Below are 13,897 nucleotides of genomic sequence, written 5' to 3'. Positions count from 1 at the left end.
TCGGTTTGACTTGTGTACACCTCTAACCATAAAGTTAGTGGACATTTATTGGACAATTAAAAATGAAAATACCCAATGATTCTATTTCTACAAACAAGTACTCATGAGTTTTAAAATAATTTGATTTTGAGACTATAGCTTGGCAACTATGTTACACCTTTGACTATCCATTAATCCAAGTGTACCAAAGTTAATATGCTAACTAGCCTTGATTTTTGGGTCGATTGATCATCGTGATAATGCAAATCTTTTATAAGGAGCGGATGTCTTACATAGGTGGGATGTTGGTGAGAAAAATACTCCTGCATAAGGCTTGTCATCAATGATGCATGCATGTTACACGTCGGAAAGATCAAAGCCGTTTATTATGTATGTGTTATTACATTTAACAATCAAGGTAATCTAGCTTGTGCACAAGTGCCACATGATAATAGTCAAAATAATTTAACTAATTGGAGTATTGCTCTTTTCATATGGCCCATGGAATGAATGATTCTATGTTATGTGTCAAATGTTTATTAATGCTGCAAAGGCATGATAACTGTGTTTGGATTATGAAAAAAAGGAAAGCACATGATTCTTAGTTATTCAATAATAAATTTTTATGAAATTTAATATGTGAATTTCAATTTTAAGAGTCTTATTTGAATAGCAAGTGAAGCGACCGTGTCTCTTTTTCAAAATTTCACCTTGTGCAAGAATTTGATTATAAAAAGGTTAATGGTTATTATTTTCAAGGTTTGTTTGGTTTTTCAATTTTCTATGAAATGTAAAATAAAAGAGCTAGCATTCTCATCCCAATGAGTTTGTTTTAATACGAATTATTGCTCACAAATAGAAAGTCAAATACACCTTTAAAAAAGGTAAATAAAATAAATTGTAATAATTACATTTTCACTTTATAAAACTATCATTTTTATTGTATTTTCATCTTATAAAATTATCATTATTATTGTGATTTTTGAAACAAACAATGTACCAAAATTATCATTTTATGGTGAAATGGAAGTGATGTCACCACACTATTACAAGAGTAAATAACCATTATCCATTTATAACCATTTACTATTGTAATTGGAAAAACAAACACGCCATCAATGTCACTATTTCATTTATTGTCCAAACAACGCAGAAGATCCAAGCAATGGAAAAGCTTGAGCTCTTTCTGTACACACTCCAAACAGGCCCTAAAACATCTTACTAAAATGGACATTCTGTCTACTCTTGTGGGATGATTGTTATGGTCTCAATTCATGTAAGTGGGAAGAAGTGCAGGTTACTTAGTCACACACCATTCATCAATGAACTACGCTAGTGTAAGTTGTGTAGGTATATAGCAGGCATACATATGAGGAAGTGTGACATCAGCTGGCCTAAGCATGTTGTCTTGTATTCACCTGCAACCCAAAAAGTAGACCAAACCAAAACTTGTGTGGGCCATGTTATAGGAGACAGATGTGACAGGACACCCACCATGCCATCCAAGCCGTTCATTTGATGTGCATCAACACACCAAAAGTTATGCTAGTTCAAAACTCTGGTGGACCATGCTACATTAATTTTTAAGGCATGTCATTATAATAACAATAATAATAAATAAATAAATAAGAGAGTTGGATGGGGAAGATGTCATTTACATAAAATCCTTTCTCATTTATAAATGGGGTGACTTGTAAAATGTACGAATGGTAGAGTTGTCCACCAATCCAAACCATTTAAATAGCTAACTCAACTATGGATGGAGCATAACCTAAAAATTACACTAAGACTGTAACATCATTCATCCAGATTTTTTCCTTTGAATTACGACCATTCAATATATTTTTTTAAATAATCCATTTGATAACCATTAATTAAAAGGTTAGAGTTCATTTGTTGGAACATATGATCATATGACCTCATTCTATTATAGATGAAGCTCCAAAATCTCATCTTATAATGATGAAAATAAGTGGCTTGTCTAATGATAAGAGACATAGAACCCAAAAAGGATAGGACTCCATATATAAAAAGAGACATTCATGAGCTTTCAGGCTAGAGGTAGAGAAACACCTCACAAAGAAAAAAAAAAAATTCTAATTTTGGCACGCCAAAGCCTTTTAGTGGTGATAGGGAGTATATTGGCGACCTACTTCTCCAATCTCTGAGCATCAACCTTTGCTGATGTTTACATGTGATTTCACATTTATGTTCCAGACCCAAAATTTTAAAGTATATGAATATGTGTACATCAGTGCACATGTGAAGAGCTGGGTCCACCAAAAATTCAAATGGTGTAAAGCTAACAAAGGAGTCTATATATGAATAGTTTAGACCATTTGCTTATTGGACTATCCTGGATGGACTATGATAGAAATGGTGTTGGAAACTATAGATACACCTTGAGACGAATCAAGCAAAGTATATGCAATCACACAAGTGAATCCAAACGAGAAGAATTCAAATTTTATATGAAAAAATTATTGTGGAAAAAAACTATAGCACAAAGCGGTGAATAATACACTATAAAAATAGAAATTACAAGAGATGGAGTATTAAAGATTTGAACAAGTCTCGAATCTACTTTATAAGCCCTAGCTGTATGCCCTTAAGCTCTTGAGAATAATTTAGAAAGCTTTGGAACACTTTCTCATTTCCTAATTCAAATTACACTTGATATATATCACAATTAGAATGGGAAACAAATTTCACACTAATGTAATTATGCACACATATTCGATAGCATTGATAAACCATCGATGATTTGTCGATAGCATCGAACTTACTTCGATGACACTGAATAGCAACACTAAAACATTACAACAACCAATATTAATTTTCCGATGAGATAGAGTACTTATCGATGGCAGGTCGATGTCATCGAGTGGTATGTCAATGACATCAAGAAACCCTTGTTACTAACAGATTTAATACATCAATAATAAATAGAACAATTACAATCTTTTAATTTATAGCCAACAAATAGCTTGTTGAGATGACAAATATAGCAAAGGTCCAAATAGAATTAAAAAAGCTAAAGATAAAAAATCAAGTGGACAGTCCAATGAATGATGTGGTTGCCAACAAGTCTACGGCATCAACAAACCTTTGTTATTTACAGATTTAAGACACCAACAACAAATACAACAATCACAGCCTCTCAATTCATAGCCAAGCAAACAGCTTGCCGAGATGACGAATACAGCAAAGGTCCAAATAGAACTGAAAAAGGTAAAGAGAAATAATAAAGTGGACAGCATGTGGAAACCTTACCATACACTCTAGTTGCATTTGGATGCATCTAGACTTGTTGGCAACCACATCACTTATCTACATCACTTATCTGGACTGTCCATTACGTTCATTTATGATCGTCTTCCACTCTGTAAAAAAAGAAAAATCACTACAATCGGATGGTCCTAAACCTCTGCAACCGTAGGTAATGATTTTGTCCATCCATCTTTGTATGCCGCTGCCTATATGGTTTGGACCATCCGATCAGTGTGATTAGTTTAAGACAGCCTATGAAGAATGTACTGGACCTAATGGACGGTCTAGATGGTCGATGTGGATCCAACTAGTCCACTTGCAACAGGGTGCATGGGAAGGTTCCCATACACTTAGCCGCATGGATCACTAACAGAAAGTACAAATGTTGGTTGTTAGATCATCCGATATTGGAGACATTGGGCCCATTTTCCATCTGCTGTCGAAGGCAACACAGAATAATGGGCCCCACCATGGTGACTAATCTAGTTCTCAACAACCCCTCCTAATAATTTATTGGGATATTTTTAATTTTGGAGGTTTTCTTGCAATATTTCGGAAAAATGTTAATAAAAAATAAAAAATTAAAAATATTTACTATAAAATATTAAATAATTTTGTAAAATTATAATATGGGTTAAAAAGGAATGAACATGAACTTTTAAATGTGGGAAATGCTAAGGCCCACCTTTACATGGGGGGTTAGCAACGTCCCGAAAGCTTTTAATGACATATGGGACTTCGAATCATCACTTGTGATGGTTCATCCAATAATATATCACTTGGATTAAATCCTGATTTAATAGCCATGCCACTTGAATGATCTTACCCTTTGAGTGGGTGAATTTGTAAGAACCACCCATTTTTTATGAACCATAGATTACATGGTTAGAATCATGGAACCAAAGTGCTACTTTAGAATCATTGGGTATGTAAATTAGGATCTATCTAATAGATGTTTCCAAGATAATAATTGGAATTGTTTTTTCATTTTATGCTATTGATCGATTGTTTAAGATTTATCCGATTGCTATGATTTATGCCCCATGGCTTCCCTAATTGTCTAAATGAATAAATGATTAAAATCGATGATTGGTCACTCCACATTTCATTTAAAAGCATTGGGAGCCTTTCTAGCCTCTAAATGGAAGTGGGCACTAGCAATGCCCTTTTAATATCTACAATGACTAGCATTGGGAATGAGAGGGACTAGAATCCTCTACAAAGCATGTTTTACATGGGAATAAAACACTCAAGTATGTGGGTCCACCATACTGATGTAAAACCCACTCCATTCAACAGATTCCATAACATTAGATCTTGAGGTAAAACAAATGAGTGAGTTTGACAACTCAAGTGGGCTACCTCACATAGAATAATGGGGATGAAACACTAACTATAGGCTTGTGTGTAGGGCCACCATGTGTCCTACCTTTCATTAGGACTATTAATCAGGTCTAGTTCATTAAGGTATAGAAAGATACAAAGAAAATAACAATTCAACTTACTAAAAAACTTAAATAAGCTATGTTGTATTAATTCAGTGATTTTAGTAGCAATTTTGTGTTGTTCCCTTTGGTGTGAGCCATTTGATACTTCAATTTAGCTTAAAATAGAATGCATTTTACATATATAACATGGTAGACTTGTTGAGCTTAAGGACTTTATCCGTAATATTTGAAATAAATATGTTAATGATATCACTATTACACAATGGTCATATATTTAGAAATACCATGATATTTTCACCATTCCATCCCAATTCTTTCATTGAAAAAATTACTATATTCAAAAGATAATGAAAATGATGAATTAATCCATTTATCTTATATCTTGGATGTACATCACATGAATTCGAATGAATTAATCCATCGTGTGCCCAACTTTACATAGATATTGCCTCACACAAGCCACTTACTTCACATGAGTGGAGCTCACCTCACACGGGCTATCCACGTCCCACGGGTTACTACACCTAGGTCGGTGTGTAAATGCCCTTCATTAAGGGGCTCGATCTCTCTTACACCAGGGTAAGCACTTGGGGTTATATACAACACAGGTTTAGTTAATTTACGGATTTCAAAATCCCGGCGATATACGTGAAAAAGGCCCCACTTTTCAAAAATAAAAGCCCGCGTATACTGTGCAAGGCCTCGGCCCGTGTATCTTTTAATTCCCCTCGCTCTCTCGCCTCCTACCATGGAAAAACAAAGAGAGTTTGTTAACCTACGCCTCTCCCTCTCTCCTAATGGAATCCCTGTCAGGGAATGAATGGGTTTAAAGCCGAAAACAGTATTCTGCTGCTGCTACTGTAAGTGCCTTTTGCTGTCTCTCTTTCTCTCTGTTCTTTTGTTTTTTTTCCTGCAATTTGAATTTCTGAAAATCACAAAGACGAGATTCTGTGTTTGGTTTTTTATTTTTTATTTTTTGTGTTTTTCTTAGGTTTTTCTGCAAATTGAGTGTTTGGAACTAATAAAGATGAGATATTGCAAAAATGGGTTTCTTTATTTTGAGTTATTTATTTTTATTTTTTTATTTTATTTTTGGGTTTTCCTGCAATATGAGTTTGGAAACATACAGTAAGTAGATTTTGCGTTTTGGGTTTTTGATTTTTTTTAAATGGATTTTTTAAGTACCCATTTGAGCTTTTGAGGTTATCTGTGCAAACTGAGCGTGTGCAAGTAACAAAGATGAGATTTTGTGATTTGGGTTCCTGATTTTGTGGGATTTTGAGGTAGATATCTCTCTTTCTCTCTCTCTCACATCACCTCCCCTTTTGAGGGTTTTCACCTATTTGCATGTTTAGAACTAATAGAGAGGAGATTTGAAATGGGTTCTTGATTTTTTTACTCACTTTTGAGGATGTTCTACAATTTGACCCTTTTTTTTAAAAAAAATATTTTTTTATACTCATAAAGATGTGATTTTGTGAAATGGGTTTTTGATCTTTTGTGGGTTTTTGTAGGTCCCCATATCTGTGTCTTTTATTTTACCCTTTTATGATTTTTTTTTTTCCTGCAATTTGTCTGTTTGGAACTCATAAAAATAAGATTTAATGACCTTGTTTGTTTCCCCCTTCAATTTGATTGTTTTGAACTCATTAAGAGTCCCCCACTATTGTATTCATCTGGGATTTTATTTTTTAGGTTCCCTTGACTGCTTGGAACTCATAGAGATAAGAATTTGGGTGTGTTAGGTTGCACAAATTTCATGAAATATGGTAATATTTTGTAACAAAATTAGGGCTCGTTTGGCAGCTTCTATTTGGAATAAAGTGGAATCCCAATCACAATTACACTGGAATCGAAGTAATCAGGAATCTTCACTTGTGTTTGGCGGCTTGTAATCGGAATCATGTGGAATTAAAAAAATGTGTTTGGCAAGTGCCGGTCAGAGATTGGTGACAATGGCGGTGTGTTGACTATGGATGGCGGTGCTGCTCACCTGCCGGAATCAATTGCAGCCGCTGATGCTGCCAGAATCAATGGCATGTTAAACCCCTTTTTAACATGGCGGAGAGGAGTTGCAGAGGGCAGCAATGGTGGCCCGTTTTTATTTTATTTATCACTGTCAGGGTTGGGGTCAGGTTGTTGGACCTCATCGGTGGTGGAGTCGGATTGCCAGAAACTGGGTTGGAGAGGCTTGCGATGGTTGAATAGAGAGTGGGCTTGCAAAGGCCAAATGGAGAGCTATTGGAGAGGGTTTGGGATCTGATTCTGAACTCCTGGCTGCGTATTCAAACTCACCCGAAATGAGCACCTCTCTCTATTAAATCCCTCTGATTCCATGCTGCCAAACGACCCCTTAGACTGATTGATCGTGAAATATCGTGATATTCAGTGCAACCAAACACACCCTCTGTGTTTATTTATTTATTTTGTGGTTGGTTTTTAAGGTACTCATATTGTTTCCTTAACCACCCTTTTGAGGTGCTTCTGCAATTTAAGTGTATGAACCTTATCAAGATGAGATTTTATGCCCTGGGTTGTTATTTTTGTGGGCCTTTGGGGTATCCACATCCTAGTTTCTCACATACTGAGATGTGCCAAGATGATATTTGTGTATTGAGCTGATTTTTTTTTTTTAATTTTTTAATTTTTTTTTTTTTGTGGGTACTGGGATTTGGGTCTCTGTTCTTTTCATTTTAATCTTCCTCATATTTTTCCTTTATTCCTTTCTTTATTTTTAAAGAAAACTACAGAGACATGGTGGTGTGCATTGGTTGTTGATTTTTCATTTGATTTTTTTGAGGTGTTATTTAATGGTTGTGCGGAAAGAATGTACATTACCAGCCAGATTATCCAAACTATTGATATGATGGCTTCACCTTTGACGGTCCATGCCCAAACCTTGTACTCGATGTTGAAGCGAAGATTATAGCTCTTTTCCTGGTTGATTGTGAATAATTGCTTTATTTTCTCTCCCAACTCTCAAGTCTTAACCTTTTTATTTTTTTGCTGACCACATATTGGAAGGTTAGGATCCTTCCAATCTGAGGGATTTCTGGTCATAGGAAGTGGACCATCTCATCAACTGTTTGGATTGTTGAACCATGGTCAGAAAATCTGAATGCACTATGCGACCTTTTGGGTCGGGTATCGTATAATACATTGAATGTTGTTGGGTACCCATGTAGTTCTTTGTTTCTCTTGATTGGTTTTGGTGCTTTGTTGGTGATCTTCTTCTTGAATTGAGAAGGGTGGTGGTGTTTTTATATGTGATGGGATGATGAGACAAGGTGTGAGGTATGATTGACTAGAGGGCAGCGATAGAGAAAGGGAAAGTTCTATGAACTTGAAAACACCTTCTTATTAGCAGATCTGGAGCAAGATGAGGAGATAGACATTGGTTCAGTGGTCAGCTTGAGTAGCTTCGGAGGGCAGAAGATCAGTGTGGGTTTCTCTATTGATTTGAAGCTTGGAAGATTGGGGGATTTTAGCAACGGGTCAGTGGACGACAGGAAGGGTAGGCAGTCTTGGCGATGATGGTGTCGCCATCAGCTTCATCGAAGAGAGCTCGGGCACCAAGTAATGGTAGTCATAACATTTCATGTTTGGTTGATGGATGTGAATCCGATCTAAGTAACTGCAAGGATTATCACAAGCGGCATAAAGTTTGCGAGGTTCATGCGAAGACTCCCAAAGTGATGGTGGAAGGTCAGGAACAACGATTTTGCCAACAATGTAGTAGGTATGGAATCAGAATTCTTGAAGTAAGTTGATACTTTGTTCTTCTTATAGTTCATGTTTTCTCATTATTGGAATTTCCCAGTTCAGTGAATTGTTCTAGACTGTGTTTGGCTTGGGCCATCATAAAAATAGCTCATGACTTTTTGGGCTTCTTCTCTTATTGAATTTCCAAAGATGTGGAATGATACTTATGCTAATATGAAAAAGCTTTTTCTTTGCAAATAAACACAAAAGAGCCCATTTCATTTTATTTTCTGTTTTATTTTTCTTTTTCGAATTCTGCTGTAAGTGGAAATTCTATAACCACAAAAGCTTCCCTTCATTCTTATGCTTGGAAGCTGTTGTTAAATATGTTTTTATTATTGTTTTACTTCTTATTGCCATTTTGTTAGTTGTTACTTAGGGCTGTTAGAATAATGCATATAGAAAAAAGGGGGCATTAATGTCACTGACCAAACATCTCCATGCCCTCATCTCATGGACTTGGCCATTTTGGCTTTCATTGTAACTATGAGGTATGTACATAGAGTAGAGAATTCTAGATAAGGTTGGAGTTCTGTAGAAAATTCTAGAGTTCTCTCGTGCCTTTTTGTAGCTAAAGTACTATAGAATAATCTAAAAATTTCTATTCTTAGTCATTGGATGATTGGCAAATTGCATCATCCTGGACATTCATGTAAAGAGACGAGAAGGTTTACCTGCCTATATAAAGGGGAGGGCTCCTTGTTTGGGAGGCACCTTAGAAGTTGTAAGCTCCCATGTTCTGAGTGCAACACAAGTTCTATGGTTTTCAAGACTCTTGTGCTCTCTCCTCTTCCAAGTAGCTTGGTTACACTTGGGTGGTTGGCTAACCTGTTCACAAAGGGATCGTGATATGCTTCGAGAAGAACCTAGGCGATGACATTAAACTACACGTTCAAGCTTAAAATACGAGACCATCAACTAAGCAAATGTAGTGTGCATTTGGCTGCAATATAGAATTAAAGTGTAGTCATCACCAAAGTCTCTAAGAGGTCTTGGATGCTGGTAAAATCTCACTGATGTAAACAGTTTACCTGTGTACACCTTCCACCATGTGTTTGGATGGAAGAAAATACCTGTAAAGTGTTTACACGAAAAGGTCCCAAAAGGCCTAAACAATCATTTTGTTATTCCCTTGGCAGTCATATCGAGAGTCTGCGCTTGAATTCCCAATCATCTTACATTTAAGTTGGACTTGAAGTTCCAAATAGGGGCTTCTCATGAGTACTAGGAAAGATTGCTATTCTTTGTCATTTCCGCTTGATTAAAAAAAAAAGGAGCATTGGAAGCTTAGTCTTCATCAAGAAAAGGCATGGACAATTAATTTTTTGCAGGCTGTAAATGGCCGAGCATTTCTGGAATCTCAATTCATCCATGATACAGCTTCGAAACTGTATTGTTCTTAGTATCCGTGTCACACTTATGAGTCTTTTGATAGTTCTGGACTTTTATACCCAGTTTGGAAAGAGTGCAAATACGCATTACATGCTATTTAACTGGTGCATAGTTGCGATTTGAAATAGGCTTTTTTATTAGGAAGGTTCAGCAACCGCCCACTCCGTATAGAATGTATGGAGAAAGCCTTGTCAAACCAGCTTGAAATAGCATACGGAAGTCAGCCCAATTGAGCACAATGGCCTTGGCCAATGCCGTTTCCAATCAATGTAACTATAGTAAGTTGCAAATGCGCCCTTTGTTCTTGAGTCAGTGTGGCTATCATATGAGTGTGTAGACTCGGCTCACCTGATTATTTGTAGTGATATGGAGGGCGCGACTTGCGCTAACTTAGTATACATGGAAAGAACATGCATCAGATCCATCCTGTCTATCAGGTGTGCCACCATATTTTCGATGGATCTTAAAAATCGGTCCAATCCAAGACTTAGGTGGGCCACAGTATTAGGAACACTGCAAAATCATGCCTAAAACCTCTAAATTCACTTGCTGTGGCCCACGTGAGTGTTGTTATGTCCTGATTTCAAGGTGTCCCTTCAGCCTGGTGGGGCACGCCATATGAATAGATTGGATGGCGTGTATACAGCACAGTGGACCCCACATGCAATTTGGACGATTTTAATGGTGGGCTTCCCCATCTCAACTGTTCCTCATGGCGTAGTCCACCTGAGTATTGTATCAGCTTGATTTTTGGGCTCCTGTCCAAACACAGCGCGGCACACCTGATGGATGGATGGATCTCATCCGCATGAAATCGTCCATCCACATTGGTGATAGTCACATCCACCGTGTGACTACACATGTCATGCAAACATTTTTAGTATGTGAAAGCACTCATTCTACGTGTGGTTCAGACCTTCGGACTTCTATTACTTGGCTTTCTTCACCTGCATTGGTTTGTCTTTCATTTCTGCCTCATCTTACCATGTCAATTGATGTTCTTGCAGGTTTCATTTGTTGGTGGAATTTGATGAAGTAAAGCGAAGCTGTAGGAAACGCCTCGACGGCCATAACAGGCGAAGAAGGAAGCCTCAAACAGATTCTATATCCCTGAATTCTGGAACCTTCTTCTCCAGCCAACAAGGTTCCAATTCTTATCCATATGTTTCTTATTCATGGGTTTTTGTTCATGTTAAGATGATTATGTTCTAGAGCTTAGCTAATTCCATGCAGGTGCTGAAACCAACCATTGTATGTGCTGTTACATTTGCATTAGGTGGGCCTGCTGCGTAGATCTAAGGATGGGTAGAAAAGAACTTGGTCATTCTTTTTTGACACTGGTTTCATATTTTGTGGTCCACACGCTGAGCTGAGTTGCTTGATTCTTGTGCCATGGGACATGCACGGTTGGACTCATCTGATGGATGGCTTGGATCCCACACATGTAACACTTAGCACATGTTTTGTAGTGGGTAGTGGGGTGTGGAATTAGATCTTTCTGTTCATTGTGCAACTTCAAGTGTGCAGTTAGAACAGGAGCTATTCAATACTCTAGCACAGTGTGACGATCCATATGCTTAATGCATGCTCATAGCTGATGTACAAGGGGCATACATGTACCTCAATTCACATCGTGGGCCCCACTGTAGATGGCGGTATTACCACAAAATCAAGTTGATGGGATGATCATAACCTCTTACTAATGAAGCATTGTTGAATTTGGACCTTGACCATTTACCATTTTGACCATCCATTTGATGGGTGCCTCATTGAACCGTTGGAATCATCAGTGTGAATTTTGGGTCATGAACCATCTACTGTCTGGCCCATGATTTGGACGATTTGAATTAAGGTGAATGTATGCCATGTTTATAGGAGCTGTGTGCATGCGAATGTGTAGTTAAGTGCCAGAGGTATGTATGGTATCTTCAGGGATATGGACTGTACTTTTGGGGTCATCGATTGGTGATTCATATCATCTATTAATGGGCCCCACTATGGATGGACCAGGAACGGTAAATCTCCCTGTTATGACAATCCTAACCCTCCAATAGTGGTTTTTAAACAGATGGTTAATGAAAAAAGACAGCAAAGCTCCATATTCAGCAGAAAAAAAGGTGAAAGATTAGACAGCAAGGATCTTCTAGCCTGGAGATTTTTGCGACATGGTCCATCCACGGTGGGGCCTACCAGTCACCAGATCAAATTTTTGAACCACCCAATCATAAACCCATTACCCATGTGTACAACTACAAACTTAGGGCCTGGGGATCACAGTTAAAAGATGCGACTTGAATTGACCTGTTCAGCCCTGAGTTGGGCTGTGACTTGCCTGAGTTGGGGCTGAATCAGCCCAAAACACCCGAGTTGGGGGTGACTTGGAGTGCCAAACCGGATCCGGTCCCACTGAATCCTAGTTGTACGTGACTTGGAGGAATCTTAAAGCCGTGCTGCGGATACTACATGCACGCCCCCGGTCATATAATCTAGTTTCCAACTGTCGGGGATCTTACTCACGATGGGCCCCACCAAGTTCTCCCCTCTCGTTTTTCCTGCTCATGTGCCAGATTGAACTGTCCAATGGGTCCCATCTCATCTCTTCTTTGCATGATCAAAGCATACCATTTGCCTGGTAACTGACATTCTCTACCATGTACAGGCACTGGGTTCTCATCATTTATTAACACCACGCAGATAGTAGCGAGCACCATGCCTGGATCTAACTGGACCATGGCAATCAAATCTGGTGAAGACCTGCATCCCCGATGTGACCCGCAATTGCATTTCATTGACAGGCAACGTCTGATTCCCACTGACATTTCCCATGGGTCCGAAGGAGGGAGGCAATACCCTATTTTGCAGAGTGGTGGCGACGGCAACAACCCCATGCTCAGCAACCAGAAAACAGTTGGAGCTTCCAGGTGCGACCCGGTCCATCACACCATCACCAGATCAGATAGCAGCAGCGGCAAAGTGCCCGCTGATGGGCTAACCCAATTCATAGGCAGCACTGATTGTGCTCTCTCTCTTCTGTCAATGCCGACACCGGCTTCGAGCTCTGGTCTGACCCACGTGGCCCGGGCTGACCAGATCCCCGTCCCACAACCTTTGGTTGCAGTGGGCCCTAGTATGGGCCGGTATTCCCACTCGCAAGCTTCAAGCAGCATCTCGTCAACTGGGTTTTCTTGCTTGGGGGTGGAGGATCAGCGGGTGGCCACTGTTTTGGCCTCTGATGGGAGCGACAATGCCAATCTCCACACATCCCGCGGCGGGCCACTGCAAAGTGGGGCCCATCAACCTCTTCCTTGGTATGACTAGTTCAAAAGTCTACTCTTTTTATGTTTTGCTACCAGTAGCTTTCAAGTCTGTGCAGAAAGTCCAGTCTGTGATGTATTGTCATGATACCGTAGGTAGAAACTTAGTTTATGTTATTTCTTCAGATTTTGCTATGCTATGGAGGGCCTAGAGTTATCAAGGAATGCAGCCCCAAATACATCATGTCTGGTGGGCCATTAGGACATCCGAGCCTTGTAACAGGTAGGTGTATGGTGCAGATGACCTGGCCTGAAAATTGGTCATGCAATTCCCCAAGGGGGCCACACACAATATGAAAACTGGACTGTTCAAAATCCAACACATGGAACTGTCCATACGTTTTTAGACTATTTGTGGCCTACTTAATCAGTAACTTTCCCTCATTTTCGGACCCAGTCATATCACAGCAGATCCAAATCTGTTGGACGGCGGAGATGTCTTACACGTGCATGGCTGCGCGTAGAGTGAGACTGGTTAGCAAATCCTTTCCATGGGGAACTGATTAGATAAAAATTCTATCATATTGTGATAAAGCCTCCCACAGGAATGATGGTGGGCGGATCAGTACCGTCCAACTTGTGCACCCTAGCATGAGATGGCCATTGATCCATAAAAATGATACAATTTGGATGACCCTAGCCATCCATTTGGTGACCCACAAAGGTACTGTGGAAAGCAAGAGTATTTGATGGGTCAAAGTTCAGCTAGGAAAAATTGTGGTTAGGATTGTT

General features: G+C 38.9%; 1 pseudogene; it reads left to right on the top strand.

The window, feature by feature from the left end:
• The first annotated feature begins 5,407 nt into the window (after nt 1-5,407).
• Nucleotides 5,408-13,300, top strand: LOC131246769 (squamosa promoter-binding-like protein 16; annotated as a pseudogene).
• Nucleotides 13,301-13,897: the final 597 nt, after the last annotated feature.

The sequence above is a fragment of the Magnolia sinica genome, chromosome 5, assembly GCF_029962835.1.
Source record: "Magnolia sinica isolate HGM2019 chromosome 5, MsV1, whole genome shotgun sequence".
NCBI lineage: Eukaryota > Viridiplantae > Streptophyta > Magnoliopsida > Magnoliales > Magnoliaceae > Magnolia > Magnolia sinica.
This window is presented reverse-complemented; position numbering and strand designations above follow the sequence as displayed.